Here is an 18,110-nt window from a genome sequence, read left to right as displayed (position 1 = left end):
CATAGAGAAAAAGCAGAGGCTGTGTTGCTGTTTTGTTGACTTCTGCACAGCCTTTGGTATGGTAGAAACAGGGCAGGTATGGAATAAATTAAGCTTGGGATGCCCTGCTGGGTCTTTAAAATCTAATTCAAGCTCTGCATACAGCAAATTGGATTTGAGTGCAAATAGATCCTTCTGGGCGTCTTTCTAAAATGAGTAATATATGTAATGGTTTATGTCAAGGATGATCCTTGGCACCGCCTCATTTTGGCTTCTATTTAGTGGATTTGCCAGTTGTACTTCATACTCTTTTTCTCAAAAAACTATTTTTCAAACCCATTCTTCTATATGCTGATGACCTCATCATGCCAGATTATACTCCAAGGGGTCTACAGCAGAAGCTCAACGCATTGCTCAGTTATTGCAAAGTGCTTTTTAAAAAGGTAAATGTAGAACAAACCAACATATTAGATTATTTTAGGGTGACAGAAGTTACATCTTATTAATATCTAGGATTGCAATTGTTTCAGATCTAAAATGGGATGATCATATGATGGGACCTTTTATAAACTCTGGATCATCTAGCAAGCAAGTTAGGTGGGAGCTGGAGTATTGCTGAGCAAGACAGTGGTAGGCTAGAGTGGCTAGACTAGACCTCTTTTGACACACCGTTCCTGAAGTTGGTGAAAAGCCCATGCTCACTGGGTTGGAGGCTTATTGGTAACAGGAAAGGGCACATTGAGGTGTTCCATAATTATTATCAAAGCAAAAGTTGACACAGAGAGGAAGTGTGCTTTCCAGATGTAGTCACCGCTCAGTTTCCTTGCACCTACAGATGGATTGTTCTTGCACACTTCTTTTCCTTAGAAACAGTTTGTCCATCTCTCAAATCTTTAGGTTTGCTGCAGACTTCCATACAGGTGAAGTCAGCAAAAGCAAGAGGCAAGCCGCACACTTGTGTATGTTCATGAAACATCACAGTAGGACTAGTGCAGGTCTGGTTCTTCAATAATCTGAAGTGGGGCTCAAGTTTATATTCACAGTCCCTTGCAATTGGGCATCAGCCTTCTTCCAGTCAGGGTAATGCATCGTAAAGGTTTGAAATAACAGCTTCCAAGTTTTTTTTTTGTTTTTTTTTAAAGAAACCTTTATTTGACTTCAAAGAGTTACAGACTTGGGCCTACATCCCCTTGGGCCGGCCGCTAATTAGTACGAGACGTGTCATTTCACCGTTGTACACACTTGTCAATCAAAAGATCCCGTCAGTCCATCCGCACTCCGAGTGAAGGCAGCGGCAGTAGTCAAGTAACAATATTAAATACGGTTTCATCTTTCAATTTAAAACTTATAGACATTACACACAAACAAGGCAATAGGCATTGTGAGTATCAGGACGCGTTCCCCGGGGTAGGAAATCAACGATCTGTGGCAGAGGAGGGAGGGGGGCCTGGGAGCAGAGGAAAAGTCAAACTGTAACATACTCATAACATAACAGATTAGGAATGTTCAGCTAGGGGGACAAAGGAACATCCAATACTATTGCCAGAGGAGGGGCGCAGATGTCTCCGCGATAAGAATTCCACGGACCCCATACCCTAGTCCATTTCCTAGGCTTGCCTCTCGCTAGATACACCGTCTTTTCTCTAAACATGCACCAATCCATATTCTCCTTCCACACCGAGACCGTGGGTGACCTCTGGGAACCCCATAACTGTGCGATGTTGCGTTTAGCCACCATATTCCCCAAAGTCGCCCACTGCGTCTGTGCCACATTATAATCATTTGGCTCCCACACGTTCAGCAGACACCTCCTAGCTTCTGGAAACAGAGCAACATGAGTGACCTCTTCCATTACAGCATGCACCCGACTCCAAAAGCGAGCCACCTCAGGGCATTCCCATAGGACGTGACGGAAAGTACCCAGCAAACCACAGCCACGCTTACACATCCCATCCACGGAAAAACCCATGCGCATCAGGCGGGGTCCAGTGACATACACTCTATGGAGTATCTTTAGTTGTACGAACCGAAGGCGGGCCGGAATTGCCACCTCCCTCGGGGAGGCTATTGCCGAGACCCAGTCCTCATCATCTAATTCCAAACCGTCAGCCACCCAGACCTCCCTCAAGTGGGTCAACAGGTCCGCCCATTCGTTGATAAGCTTTTTATAGATCAAGGAGATTGTGCTGTCAGGCACGTAGCCATCGAGCACCCTGTCCTCCAGTGGGGAATTTTCCGGGATAGCAGTAGCATCAGGGAAAACCGAGCACAACGCATGACGGACCTGAGCATACCGGAAGTACTCCCTATCGTTCAGCTTATATTCCGCTTTCAGCATTTCAAACGTTTTAAACTTCCCTTTCACCCAAAAATCACTCACCTTACATATGCCAATCATATCCCATCCTTTAGTTTTCCACAAACAGCCCAGTCTTTCTGAAGCATACAGCGGAGTCGCTCGAGTCAGGCGGTCCTTCCATCCCATCGCAGCATTCGCAGCATGCCACACACGTACCGCTATCTTTGTTGGGCCTGTCAACTGCACATCAGGAGACTTCGAATAGAGTGCTCTATTATAATCCCCACCAGGCAATAGCATTTTATCCATCTCAAACGCCGGGTTCAGGGCCGGTCCGTACATCCCGTGGTTCACCGCCGCCAATTGGGACGCCCAATAGTATCGCTTGATATCGGGGAGTGCAATACCCCCATCATACCAAGGGAGTGTCAATTTTGTGAGAGCGATTCGCGATCGCCCGTCCCAAAACAACTGCCGCTGCAAACTCTCCACCTCACGGAAATAACGGGCCGGTATGACGTCGAGTGTATTTTGTAGTGCATACAGGAATCGTGGTAGCGACATCATTTTAAACAACGCCGCACGTCCGAGCGTGACTTGGCCCAGTTAATGACCAAGCCGGAGTTACGACCAAATGAGTTCAGAACATCAACTAATACAATTAAAGACTGCCGGGGAGATGTGAGGTACAGGAGAATGTCATCCGCATAAAGAGAGATGCGGTCCTCAAATTCAGGCTTCCACCTAATGCCTGGCAATGAGGGCTCCCATCGTAACCAGGCAGCCAGAGGTTCCAAGGCAAGTGCGAAGAGGGGCGACAACGGACAACCCTGCCGCGTGCCTTTTCCCAACGCGAAGGGTGTCGACACTCTGCCATTCACCACCACCTGAGCCAACGGTTCCTCATACAACAACTTTACCCAACCGAACGGGGCCGAAACCAAATTTCGCGAGCGCCGCCCAAAGATACGGCCATTCTAGAGTATCAAACGCCATTGTGGCATCCAAGGACGCCAAAACGGCCGGCTCACGTATGTACGCCGCTCTGGCGAGCACTCCATGAAGACGCCTCAGTTTCAGAGCCGTATTACGGTGAGGTATGAAACCGGACTGGTCCGGATGGATCAAGTTGCCAACGACCCTAACCAGACGATTAGCTAAAACCTTAGCCAGAATTTTGGGCTCAGCATTTAACAGTGAGATGGGCCTGTAAGAAATACACCGATCCCGCGGCTTCCCCTCCTTGTGAATCACGACTATTGTAGCAAGACGCTGATCATAGGGGAGGGAGCCCACGTCACGTGCTTCAAGAAACATTTTGCAGAGATGAGGCGCCATCTTGTCCGGACGCAATTTATACAGTTCGATGGGAAGGCCATTGGGACCCATGGCCTTGCCAGAAGCGACCGAGCGAATGGCCAAAGCAATCTCATCAGGCGACAACGTCGCATCCATCAGTACCCTATCCGCCTCTGACAAAGACGGCAATGCAATATCTCTCACAATAGATGAGAGTCATCCTCAAGGCAATCCGAGACTGGAGAATATACTTCGCGGAAATAAGCCGCGAAACATTCAACAATTTCCACAGGGTCAGTCACACGCACGCCATCCGTTCTCTCAATAACCGGCACCACTCGACTCGCTCTCTCTTTCTTGTCCAACCATGCAATCAAGTTTCCAGCCTTATCCCCCACATCGTATAAGCGCCCTTGTTGCTCTCTACTCATCACTTTGGCGGCATCAGTAACCAACGCTCTATAGTCAAGCTGCTTGAGACTGAGAACGTGCAACTTATCATTCGTAACACCCACCTCCAGGTCCCCCTCCAACTTGGCTATTTCGTTTTCAAGGCCAACCACCTCCTCAATCTTGCTTTTCTTGGAGTGGGAAATTAGAGAAAGCGCTTGCCCACGTATCACTGTTTTGAAGGCTTCCCATAACGAGACAGCAGATGATACTGACCCCACATTTTCATTGAAATAGTGTTCGAGAGACTTGACCAGGTCAGCCCGGATTTTAGGATTACGCAGGTACCAAGGGTTAATCGGTGCTACCCTCCCCTCAGCCCCGGGGGTGACCTCCATGTGCAACAGTAGTGGGGAGTGATCAGAAATACCCCGGGCCAGATGTCCTACTTCCCTAACCATCACAGCTTGGGCCGCCGGCATAAGGACATAATCAAGTCTCGATAAACTTCCGTGAGCCCCTGAGTGGAAAGTGTATTGCGCCTGCCCCGGGTGCATTAATCTCCAGCAGTCTATCAGTCCGAGGGTATCTATAAACCCACTCAGCCAGGCCTGTGCCCCAGGGAGATCCCTGGGAGGGTGACGATCCGCTCTACCGGATACGACAGAATTAAAATCGCCCCCCATCACCAGAACCCCCCCGGGAGTCCCAAGACCATTCGCCCCAAATCAGCAAAAGTGACGGTCTGCAATCCTGGTGGGACATAAACAGAAACTAGCGAGACGGTTCTGCCCTCCCATCGGCCTACGAGTGCAGCATACCGCCCTCTGTCATCATGAATCGTATCATCTACCTCCAACGGGAGAGAGGCTCTAATCAAGATGCCCACCCCCCTCGAGCCAGAAGTGAAACCGGAATGAGCAGCGAGACGATATCCCCGCCTATTCATAGCATGGCAAGAATTCCCAATTAGATTCGTTTCCTGCAGAAAGACAATATCTGGCGACATCCGTTTAAAAAACTGCAGCACTACCCCACGTTTAATCCTGTCCCCCAATCCATTCACATTCCATGAGAGTACTCTCAATCCCCTACCCCCATCCCAACCCCGTGCACAACTCCCTCCCCCCAGAGAACACGACCCCGACCACCAGTCGTATAGCGTTACGTTGCCTTGTAAAACATTCGAACATTCCCCAACTCCCCCCCTCCCCACCAACATTTCCGTTACAACTCCCCCCTCCCTGCACCCCTGCGTGAGCCCATGTAGCCCCCCCAACTTGCAGTGTGCCTGTCGCCCTAGCATTAACTAATCTACAAAAAGAAACCCCAGAGGAGGAAAGAGCCTCACTAAGCACCCCACAACCCCCGGGCATTTAAGGATAAGGCACTGAATAGAAACATCGAACCAAAGTATGGAAGTGTCATCGCAATGTTCAGTCACCGGGAACCAAGAGTCTATTCCTGTCCAGCCAAGCCCACTCCGTTCTCCTCGGTCTGTCCCTCTCGACTTCGTCGCTGGGGCAGATTATCAAGCCAATCTCCAACCTCCTCCGGCCGATCGAAGAAATGTGTCCGATCCTCAAACTCAACACGCAACCTGGCCGGAAAGAGCATCGCATATTTCAGCTCCATGTCTCTCAGTCGCCGTTTGACACCCATGAACCCCTGTCGCTGCTTTTGGACCGATTGTGTGAAGTCCGGGCAGAAACTTATATTAGTGTTCTCAAACTTCGTCGGCCCACTCACCCTCGAGGCCTGCAGGATAGCGTCCCTGTCCCTAAAATTGAAAATTCTGGCAATGATGGGCCGTGGGGGAGCGCCCGTTTTCGGCTTACCACCCGGAACTCTATGGGCCCGCTCGACCGCAAAGAATTTACTCAATCCTTTGGGTGCGAGATGGTTGATCACGAGGTCTTCCACGACGAGGTCAGCCGTAGGGACCTCAGATTTCTCCGGCACCCCTATTATGCGCACATTATTCCGCCGAGCCCTGCTTTCAAAATCCTCCAGCCGACGGACAGACAAATCATTGGATGTCCGCAGATTATGGACCTCGGTTTGCAAGTCAGACACGTCCGTTACCAGACTCGACGTTTTCAGACCCAAGGATTTGACCTTTTCATTCGTTTGTGAAAGGTCCGCTCTGACTAGATTAACGTAGATCAAAACCGTGTCCAATTTATGGGCCAAGGTGTCGAATTGCTGTCCGACCGCCGCTTTCATCTCATCGATGGCACCCATGACGTCCTGCAATGTTAACTCCGTAGACGATCCCGGGCCATCCTTGGATCTCTCCGGTGACTTATGCAGTCCACTAGGGGATCCTTTTGACTGGGCATAGCGGTCCATGTTATTAGCTTGGGTATAAACTCCCCGCCTAGTCGTCTTGGATTTTTGTTTATCTCCGTCCAATCTAGCCGCCATTGTCTGATGGTCACCAAGGTTGTCGTCCACCAACACGATTAGTAATCCTCAGACAGCCAATCTAGGGAGCCTCGGCGATCACGAAAGGTAGTCCAGACTAGTGTCCAAGATCCAGGCAGGATACCCGATCTTCCCACTATAAATATGTGCTGACAATCCAGGGCCCCTCAGCCAGTTTCAGCGAGGAGACCCGAAACCGAAAGTGAAAGTATGGGGTGCGCACCGGCCCGGGTCCTGCATGCCGTTGTTGTTCACTTTCTGCCTGGGCACCACGCCAACTCGAATCGGGGGCAAGGTCAGGAGTAGGCCGCCAACTTAAAGTCGATGCTATCCCGGTTCCTGAAGTCCGATTTGAATTTGGACAACGGGTATCACCTCCGCGTAGGTTCGCCTGTAGAAGCCCGTCGATAGAATCAGGATATATTCAGGATAGACGTGGGAGGTTGCGGAGGCCCTCGGGAGCCCTGTGCCTACGCGGCCATCTTGGTCGTGCGCTAGGCTCCTCCTCCAGCTTCCAAGGTTTGAGCAGATTTTCCCTCTTAAGAGATGACCCTGTTCCCAGAGTGCTCCATGGGGGCTGGTGCTGTGCCTACATGACACCAGGTAGTAACAGAAATGATGTGCTCTGGCAGGACACACTATGTGCTCCTGCCAGTCAGGACTGAAGGAAAGGAAGCAGAGGTAAAAGAGAAGCATGAACAAGACTCACCTCATCATTTCTCTGAGGGGAGCTATAAAATGTGAGGGAACCTCTTAGACAAACAATAAAAACATCCAGGATGGAACCGCTGCACAGGTTGTGGGGGACTTCCATCCAAACACATGGTAATTGTACTTATAAAAAGTGTTAGTCATGGTGAAAATAGGAAAGCATACAAAAAGTGATAGTATGGAATGCTTGAATTAATCTAAGCCACTGGTAATTACCCAGGCCTGCATCCTAGTCCATTGTTATGTTGCACACCATGCCACCTCAGTTTGGACCCAGCTATATTCAAATCAGTCTTGACCTACATACAACAGTGCCGTGTTTCCAGAGTTCAATTGGATCCTCAGCCCATCCCTTTGAAAGTTGACTTAAGGGAACAGCACACAATTTCTTTACAGGTTGATGAATGCAGATCAAAGAAATCCTAGGTCTTTTGCAGGCAGCAAAGATATTAAAACATTTCAAGAGTGTCAATTCAGAGCTGCTTTATTGTCTGCATTTTTAGAAGAGGGGCTCATATTAGTTCTGAATCTAGTCCTAAGAGAAGGGTGATATGCATGCACAGCACACCTAACTTGCTCTACACAGGGCTTCAGAATTTACCCCTACATGTGTATTGACACAAGTCTCTGACAGATGGCTCGCGATGCAGTGTTGTGATTGGTAGGCACCCAGGTCCTACTGACCAATCACTACGCTGCAATGAAGAGTGTTGTTGCAGCGGCCCTTTAAAGAAGGCGTTACAACTGGGGTGGCGTAGTGGGCAAAAGAACGATGGATTTAACCCAGATCTCTTGACTGGGGGAGAATGTCTGCATTGTCAGCATTCCGTCCATCAATTGTTTGTTGTAACGCTTTTCGCCCTAAGTGGGATGGGTATTCCCAGACGTGAGACCCGTGCTCACTACGCCACTGGAGTCAAGCTATCCTGGCTGATGACGGCTGATAGCCAGAAACCGGTCCTAGGATGCTTGATTCCGGTCCAGGGAAGACATGGCTTGGCAGTTCGGGCTGGACTGTTCCCATGAGGCACAGGGTCAAGACTGATTTGCATATTGCCATGTCTAAACTGGGGTGGCGTAGTGGGCAAAAGAACGATGGATTTAACCCAGATCTCTTGACTGGGGGAGAATGTCTGCATTGTCAGCATTCCGTCCATCAATTGTTTGTTGTAACGCTTTTCGCCCTAAGTGGGATGGGTATTCCCAGACGTGGGACCCGTGCTCACTACGCCACTGGAGTCAAGCTATCCTGGCTGATGACGGCTGATAGCCAGAAACCGGTCCTAGGATGCTTGATTCCGGTCCAGGGAAGACATGCCTTGGCAGTTCGGGCTGGACTATTCCCATGAGGCACAGGGTCAAGACTGATTTGCATATGGCCATGTCTAAACTGGGGTGGCGTAGTGGGCAAAAGAACGATGGATTTAACCCAGATCTCTTGACTGGGGGAGAATGTCTGCATTGTCAGCATTCCGTCCATCAATTGTTTGTTGTAACGCTTTTCGCCCTAAGTGGGATGGGTATTCCCAGACGTGAGACCCGTGCTCACTACGCCACTGGAGTCAAGCTATCCTGGCTGATGACGGCTGATAGCCAGAAACCGGTCCTAGGATGCTTGATTCCGGTCCAGGGAAGACATGGCTTGGCAGTTCGGGCTGGACTGTTCCCATGAGGCACAGGGTCAAGACTGATTTGCATATGGCCATGTCTAAACTGGGGTGGCGTAGTGGGCAAAAGAACGATGGTTTTAACCCAGATCTCTTGACTGGGGGAGAATGTCTGCATTGTCAGCATTCCGTCCATCAATTGTTTGTTGTAACGCTTTTCGCCCTAAGTGGGATGGGTATTCCCAGACGTGGGACCCGTGCTCACTACGCCACTGGAGTCAAGCTATCCTGGCTGATGACGGCTGATAGCCAGAAACCGGTCCTAGGATGCTTGATTCCGGTCCAGGGAAGATATGGCTTGGCAGTTCGGGCTGGACTGTTCCCATGATGCACAGGGTCAAGACTGATTTGCATATGGCCATGTCTAAACTGGGGTGGCGTAGTGGGCAAAAGAACGATGGATTTAACCCAGATCTCTTGACTGGGGGAGAATGTCTGCATTGTCAGCATTCCGTCCATCAATTGTTTGTTGTAACGCTTTTCGCCCTAAGTGGGATGGGTATTCCCAGACGTGGGACCCGTGCTCACTACGCCACTGGAGTCAAGCTATCCTGGCTGATGACGGCTGATAGCCAGAAACCGGTCCTAGGATGCTTGATTTCGGTCCAGGGAAGACATGGCTTGGCAGTTCGGGCTGGACTGTTCCCATGAGGCACAGGGTCAAGACTGATTTGCATATGGCCATGTCTAAACTGGGGTGGCGTAGTGGGCAAAAGAACGATGGATTTAACCCAGATCTCTTGACTGGGGGAGAATGTCTGCATTGTCAGCATTCCGTCCATCAATTGTTTGTTGTAACGCTTTTCGCCCTAAGTGGGATGGGTATTCCCAGACGTGGGACCCGTGCTCACTACGCCACTGGAGTCAAGCTATCCTGGCTGATGACGGCTGATAGCCAGAAACCGGTCCTAGGATGCTTGATTCCGGTCCAGGGAAGACATGGCTTGGCAGTTCGGGCTGGACTGTTCCCATGAGGCACAGGGTCAAGACTGATTTGCATATGGCCATGTCTAAACTGGGGTGGCGTAGTGGGCAAAAGAACGATGGATTTAACCCAGATCTCTTGACTGGGGGAGAATGTCTGCATTGTCAGCATTCCGTCCATCAATTGTTTGTTGTAACGCTTTTCGCCCTAAGTGGGATGGGTATTCCCAGACGTGGGACCCGTGCTCACTACGCCACTGGAGTCAAGCTATCCTGGCTGATGACGGCTGATAGCCAGAAACCGGTCCTAGGATGCTTGATTCCGGTCCAGGGAAGATATGGCTTGGCAGTTCGGGCTGGACTGTTCCCATGATGCACAGGGTCAAGACTGATTTGCATATGGCCATGTCTAAACTGGGGTGGCGTAGTGGGCAAAAGAACGATGGATTTAACCCAGATCTCTTGACTGGGGGAGAATGTCTGCATTGTCAGCATTCCGTCCATCAATTGTTTGTTGTAACGCTTTTCGCCCTAAGTGGGATGGGTATTCCCAGACGTGGGACCCGTGCTCACTACGCCACTGGAGTCAAGCTATCCTGGCTGATGACGGCTGATAGCCAGAAACCGGTCCTAGGATGCTTGATTTCGGTCCAGGGAAGACATGGCTTGGCAGTTCGGGCTGGACTGTTCCCATGAGGCACAGGGTCAAGACTGATTTGCATATGGCCATGTCTAAACTGGGGTGGCGTAGTGGGCAAAAGAACGATGGATTTAACCCAGATCTCTTGACTGGGGGAGAATGTCTGCATTGTCAGCATTCCGTCCATCAATTGTTTGTTGTAACGCTTTTCGCCCTAAGTGGGATGGGTATTCCCAGACGTGGGACCCGTGCTCACTACGCCACTGGAGTCAAGCTATCCTGGCTGATGACGGCTGATAGCCAGAAACCGGTCCTAGGATGCTTGATTCCGGTCCAGGGAAGACATGGCTTGGCAGTTCGGGCTGGACTGTTCCCATGAGGCACAGGGTCAAGACTGATTTGCATATGGCCATGTCTAAACTGGGGTGGCGTAGTGGGCAAAAGAACGATGGATTTAACCCAGATCTCTTGACTGGGGGAGAATGTCTGCATTGTCAGCATTCCGTCCATCAATTGTTTGTTGTAACGCTTTTCGCCCTAAGTGGGATGGGTATTCCCAGACGTGGGACCCGTGCTCACTACGCCACTGGAGTCAAGCTATCCTGGCTGATGACGGCTGATAGCCAGAAACCGGTCCTAGGATGCTTGATTCCGGTCCAGGGAAGACATGGCTTGGCAGTTCGGGCTGGACTGTTCCCATGAGGCACAGGGTCAAGACTGATTTGCATATGGCCATGTCTAAACTGGGGTGGCGTAGTGGGCAAAAGAACGATGGATTTAACCCAGATCTCTTGACTGGGGGAGAATGTCTGCATTGTCAGCATTCCGTCCATCAATTGTTTGTTGTAACGCTTTTCGCCCTAAGTGGGATGGGTATTCCCAGACGTGGGACCCGTGCTCACTACGCCACTGGAGTCAAGCTATCCTGGCTGATGACGGCTGATAGCCAGAAACCGGTCCTAGGATGCTTGATTCCGGTCCAGAGAAGACATGGCTTGGCAGTTCGGGCTGGACTGTTCCCATGAGGCACAGGGTCAAGACTGATTTGCATATGGCCATGTCTAAACTGGGGTGGCGTAGTGGGCAAAAGAACGATGGATTTAACCCAGATCTCTTGACTGGGGGAGAATGTCTGCATTGTCAGCATTCCGTCCATCAATTGTTTGTTGTAACGCTTTTCGCCCTAAGTGGGATGGGTATTCCCAGACGTGGGACCCGTGCTCACTACGCCACTGGAGTCAAGCTATCCTGGCTGATGACGGCTGATAGCCAGAAACCGGTCCTAGGATGCTTGATTCCGGTCCAGGGAAGACATGGCTTGGCAGTTCGGGCTGGACTGTTCCCATGAGGCACAGGGTCAAGACTGATTTGCATATGGCCATGTCTAAACTGGGGTGGCGTAGTGGGCAAAAGAACGATGGATTTAACCCAGATCTCTTGACTGGGGGAGAATGTCTGCATTGTCAGCATTCCGTCCATCAATTGTTTGTTGTAACGCTTTTCGCCCTAAGTGGGATGGGTATTCCCAGACGTGGGACCCGTGCTCACTACGCCACTGGAGTCAAGCTATCCTGGCTGATGACGGCTGATAGCCAGAAACCGGTCCTAGGATGCTTGATTCCGGTCCAGAGAAGACATGGCTTGGCAGTTCGGGCTGGACTGTTCCCATGAGGCACAGGGTCAAGACTGATTTGCATATGGCCATGTCTAAACTGGGGTGGCGTAGTGGGCAAAAGAACGATGGATTTAACCCAGATCTCTTGACTGGGGGAGAATGTCTGCATTGTCAGCATTCCGTCCATCAATTGTTTGTTGTAACGCTTTTCGCCCTAAGTGGGATGGGTATTCCCAGACGTGGGACCCGTGCTCACTACGCCACTGGAGTCAAGCTATCCTGGCTGATGACGGCTGATAGCCAGAAACCGGTCCTAGGATGCTTGATTCCGGTCCAGGGAAGACATGGCTTGGCAGTTCGGGCTGGACTGTTCCCATGAGGCACAGGGTCAAGACTGATTTGCATATGGCCATGTCTAAACTGGGGTGGCGTAGTGGGCAAAAGAACGATGGATTTAACCCAGATCTCTTGACTGGGGGAGAATGTCTGCATTGTCAGCATTCCGTCCATCAATTGTTTGTTGTAACGCTTTTCGCCCTAAGTGGGATGGGTATTCCCAGACGTGGGACCCGTGCTCACTACGCCACTGGAGTCAAGCTATCCTGGCTGATGACGGCTGATAGCCAGAAACCGGTCCTAGGATGCTTGATTCCGGTCCAGGGAAGACATGGCTTGGCAGTTCGGGCTGGACTGTTCCCATGAGGCACAGGGTCAAGACTGATTTGCATATGGCCATGTCTAAACTGGGGTGGCGTAGTGGGCAAAAGAACGATGGATTTAACCCAGATCTCTTGACTGGGGGAGAATGTCTGCATTGTCAGCATTCCGTCCATCAATTGTTTGTTGTAACGCTTTTCGCCCTAAGTGGGATGGGTATTCCCAGACGTGGGACCCGTGCTCACTACGCCACTGGAGTCAAGCTATCCTGGCTGATGACGGCTGATAGCCAGAAACCGGTCCTAGGATGCTTGATTCCGGTCCAGAGAAGACATGGCTTGGCAGTTCGGGCTGGACTGTTCCCATGAGGCACAGGGTCAAGACTGATTTGCATATGGCCATGTCTAAACTGGGGTGGCGTAGTGGGCAAAAGAACGATGGATTTAACCCAGATCTCTTGACTGGGGGAGAATGTCTGCATTGTCAGCATTCCGTCCATCAATTGTTTGTTGTAACGCTTTTCGCCCTAAGTGGGATGGGTATTCCCAGACGTGGGACCCGTGCTCACTACGCCACTGGAGTCAAGCTATCCTGGCTGATGACGGCTGATAGCCAGAAACCGGTCCTAGGATGCTTGATTCCGGTCCAGGGAAGACACGGCTTGGCAGTTCGGGCTGGACTGTTCCCATGAGGCACAGGGTCAAGACTGATTTGCATATGGCCATGTCTAAACTGGGGTGGCGTAGTGGGCAAAAGAACGATGGATTTAACCCAGATCTCTTGACTGGGGGAGAATGTCTGCATTGTCAGCATTCCGTCCATCAATTGTTTGTTGTAACGCTTTTCGCCCTAAGTGGGATGGGTATTCCCAGACGTGGGACCCGTGCTCACTACGCCACTGGAGTCAAGCTATCCTGGCTGATGACGGCTGATAGCCAGAAACCGGTCCTAGGATGCTTGATTCCGGTCCAAAGAAGACATGGCTTGGCAGTTCGGGCTGGACTGTTCCCATGAGGCACAGGGTCAAGACTGATTTGCATATGGCCATGTCTAAACTGGGGTGGCGTAGTGGGCAAAAGAACGATGGATTTAACCCAGATCTCTTGACTGGGGGAGAATGTCTGCATTGTCAGCATTCCGTCCATCAATTGTTTGTTGTAACGCTTTTCACCCTAAGTGGGATGGGTATTCCCAGACGTGGGACCCGTGCTCACTACGCCACTGGAGTCAAGCTATCCTGGCTGATGACGGCTGATAGCCAGAAACCGGTCCTAGGATGCTTGATTCCGGTCCAGGGAAGACATGGCTTGGCAGTTCGGGCTGGACTGTTCCCATGAGGCACAGGGTCAAGACTGATTTGCATATGGCCATGTCTAAACTGGGGTGGCGTAGTGGGCAAAAGAACGATGGATTTAACCCAGATCTCTTGACTGGGGGAGAATGTCTGCATTGTCAGCATTCCGTCCATCAATTGTTTGTTGTAACGCTTTTCGCCCTAAGTGGGATGGGTATTCCCAGACGTGGGACCCGTGCTCACTACGCCACTGGAGTCAAGCTATCCTGGCTGATGACGGCTGATAGCCAGAAACCGGTCCTAGGATGCTTGATTCCGGTCCAGGGAAGACATGGCTTGGCAGTTCGGGCTGGACTGTTCCCATGAGGCACAGGGTCAAGACTGATTTGCATATGGCCATGTCTAAACTGGGGTGGCGTAGTGGGCAAAAGAACGATGGATTTAACCCAGATCTCTTGACTGGGGGAGAATGTCTGCATTGTCAGCATTCCGTCCATCAATTGTTTGTTGTAACGCTTTTCGCCCTAAGTGGGATGGGTATTCCCAGACGTGGGACCCGTGCTCACTACGCCACTGGAGTCAAGCTATCCTGGCTGATGACGGCTGATAGCCAGAAACCGGTCCTAGGATGCTTGATTCCGGTCCAGGGAAGACATGGCTTGGCAGTTCGGGCTGGACTGTTCCCATGAGGCACAGGGTCAAGACTGATTTGCATATGGCCATGTCTAAACTGGGGTGGCGTAGTGGGCAAAAGAACAATGGATTTAACCCAGATCTCTTGACTGGGGGAGAATGTCTGCATTGTCAGCATTCCGTCCATCAATTGTTTGTTGTAACCCTTTAAAGAAGGCATCACCATTTGAGGCTTGCCTTTTGGGCTAACACTCTTGGCAGCCCATCCTGTGGAAAGGGAAGGGGGGGTCACACCTACAGTGCATCAACAGCCTTAGTTCCTGGCCTGGGAGTCGTTCACACGTCTCCCAAGGCGGCCGCTAACCTGTCTTAGTTCATTGCCTATTCAAGGTCACTGGATCAGCTGGGTTCAAGAATGGCAACTTTCACAAAGGTGGCTAGCATTAAATTAGACAGAAATGTTGACTGAACCATTGAGTCTCATTTAATGTCCCCGTTAATTTCATACCTTACATGGCATAGTTAGGTAGCCCCTCTCAGGAGTTACATATATTGGAATGCTAACCGTTAATCTTGCAATTGCCTTGTAAGCCAACTTAACTATTCTCAGCAAACACCAACACTTTAGGGTTGTGTTGTACAGACAAATCATATATATACATATATGTCTGTCTTAACAATGTACAGCTCCTTGCCATAGGACTTCATAGGCCTGCCTTAGTGGAGACATATATATAGTTAAGGCATTTTAGCACTTTGACAATAATGGTGATGGCAAAGTGATGGGTGCAGTGCATGCACAGCCTCTTCAGTCTGCGGTGGCAGCTGAAAGCCATGTTTTTACTCCGTCACACAAACAGTGCCACAACCAGTGCTGCAGCTCATGTGTGGACAGCCAGCCTTACATACCTTGGGTACCTGGGTACCATATACTAGGGGCTTAAAAGTAAGTCAGCACATGCCAATTAGGTTCATCCAATTAAACATGCCATTTTGAAAAGGAAAGAACACTGTCACTGAAGTCTGGACAGCAGGCCTCCGTGCACTCTCAAAGTCGAAAACCAGCAGTCAGTAATCCAAAATGGGGCAAAATGTTGGGAGGAAACCTGCGAAAAGCCTGTTTTCTCACTGTATGCTCTGTCATTGTATATTATGGTATGGCATGGTATGGCACGGTATGGTATGGCCTGTCCTATGGTTTGGTATGGTCTGTCTTTTTATAGCATGGTATAGTATGGCTTATCCTTGTATGGTATACTATGATATGCTATGGTTTGGTATGGCTATTTTATAGGGTGGTATGGTAGGGTATGACTTGTCATTGTATAGTATGGTATGGAATGGCTATAATTGTATAGTATGTTATGTTATGTATGGTATGGTATGTATGACATGTCTTTGTATGGTATGATATGGTATGCTACGTATGGTATGAGTATATGTTTAGCTCACAACTCACCCAGGAGTTTCTCCAGGCGCTGAATCAGGAGTTGTATGGGCCGATCCAGGGTTAAGGCTTGGTGAAGGTCTTCAGTTTTGTGGGCAAGTCAAGAACTGAGGGAGTGGCTTGGATGTGCAGGGATAGGTAATTCCAGGCTTTAGGAATGAGGTAGGAGAAGGCACGACCACCTGATCCGGTTCTGCATACGAGTCCAGCTGAGTAGTGGTGTCTGGTAGTTTGTGAAAGTTTATGTGATATTGAGGTATGTGGGGTCAACGTTGTGTAAGACTGTGCATAAGTGTATGAGGAGTTTGAAGAGTGTTCATTTATGGATTGGGAACCAGTGGAGCTCTTTGAGGTGTGGGGTGATGTGTGCACAGGGTGGGAGGGTGAGGGTGAGCCTGCGGCAGAGTTTTACACGTTCTGGAGTGTTCTGGTCAGTTGAGCGATGATTCTAGCACAGAGTGTGTTGTCATTGTCCAGCTTACTGGTGATGAGGGCATGAGTGACCCTTCCACGAGTGAACAGGGGGAGCCATTTGAAGATCTTCTTGAGCATCTTGAGTGTGTGGAGGCAGTAGACAGAGACTTTGTTAGTGTGTGGCCGGTCATGGTGAGTTGGTAGTTGATTCCTGTTGCACGGTTCTTTGCGTGGGCTGTGGAAGGGGTGTAGGTCCAAGTTCAGAAGGCCACCAGGTGGAGTCCTGGAGCTAGGTGTCTTTACTGAAGATTTACTGCTCCTGTCTTGTCTGTGTGGAGCTTGTGGCAGTTGGTTTTCATCCATCTTATAGCTTTACTCATGCAGGCGGAGAAATTGGTCCTGGTGTTTGGTGTCTTGTCAGAGAGTGAGAGTATGAGCTAGGTGTCATCAGCATAGGATATGATGTTGATTCCATGGGTGCGAATAATGCTGACGAGTGGGCTCATGTAGGTGTTGAACAGAGTGGGGCTGAGTGAGGATGCTTGTGGAGCTCTGCCGATGAGGTAGATGATGTCCAAGGTGTAGGGGGCCAAGCTGTCTGACTGGGTGCGGGCTGTGAGGGAGGAACAAATCCAGTGAAGTGCAGGACCACGGATACTGGCTTCATGCAGTCATTGGATAAGGATGTGATGGGAGATGGTGTCAAAGGCTGCAGAAAAATACAGTAGGATAAGGGTTGTGGTGCCACCTCTGGCCATGATCATCCAAATGTCGTCCATGGTAGCTATGAGGGTGGTCTCTATACAGTGGTTAGACCTGAACCTAGATTGAGTAATGTCAAGTGGGGGGGGGGGTGTAAGTGATATAGCTGGCTAGGCATTTATTATCTTTTCCATTACTTTTGCTGGGTAGGTTACCAGGGGCATAGGCTAGTAGTGAGCTAGCATTTTCGGATTGGCTGAGAATTTCTTGAGGAGGGAAAATACTGGTGTGCGATTTCCAAGCAATCAGTTAGGTGGCTGTGATGTTGAATTTTTCTGAGGGCTGCGCTGATGTTGTTCAGTCCTTTGATGGAGACATGGTGAGGGCAGGGGTTCAACAGTGTTCCAGAGTGTATGGACTGCATGAGTATTGCAGTTTCTTGAGTTCATATGGTAGGCCAAGTGGTCAGGGTGGTCCTCTGGGTGTTGGTAGAGCTGGATAGGAGGACTGCGAGAGTGGAAGGGTCTGGTTGGTGCTCAAAGTTTTTGTAGATGTTGGTGTATTTGTTGCTGAATATTAGTGACAGCTAGGTACAGACTTCCTGAATGGGGATCACGCTGGTGGATCTTGCTGCCGGAGAGATGAAGTCTTCCACTATGGCAATGATTTCCTTGGCACTCTTGGTGCTGCTTTTGATGCAGTCCGTGACAGCAGAGCATCTGGGGTTCATATTTCCTAATGGTAGCCTTTGATGGCGGATTGGTAAGAACTCTTGTTGGTGTTGCTCTGACTTTGTCTCCATCTGCGTTGAAGGTGCTTGCAGTGGTGTTTCGTGAGCCTGAGCTCTTTGCTTGAGGTCTGGTTTTCGTGACTTTTTTGGCTTTGAGAGGAGTCAACTTATTTGCAAAGGTGGCGATCCAGTTGTTGAAGTTAGAGATGGATTCAAGGAAGTTGTTGATGTGTTGAGCCAGTTTCACTGTCAAGGTTTGCTGAATGTGTTCCTGCAGTAGTG

General features: G+C 50.0%; 1 long non-coding RNA gene across 1 annotated transcript in view; it reads right to left on the bottom strand.

Annotated features, from left to right (window-relative positions):
• The window catches only part of LOC146856098 (uncharacterized), a 197,794-nt gene that overhangs the window by 130,665 nt on the left and 49,019 nt on the right, over positions 1 to 18,110 (bottom strand). The gene's annotated exons all lie outside the window — the stretch shown is intronic.

This window comes from Triturus cristatus, chromosome 4_1 (genome assembly GCF_964204655.1).
Source record: "Triturus cristatus chromosome 4_1, aTriCri1.1, whole genome shotgun sequence".
In the NCBI taxonomy this organism is placed as follows: domain Eukaryota; kingdom Metazoa; phylum Chordata; class Amphibia; order Caudata; family Salamandridae; genus Triturus; species Triturus cristatus.
This window is presented reverse-complemented; position numbering and strand designations above follow the sequence as displayed.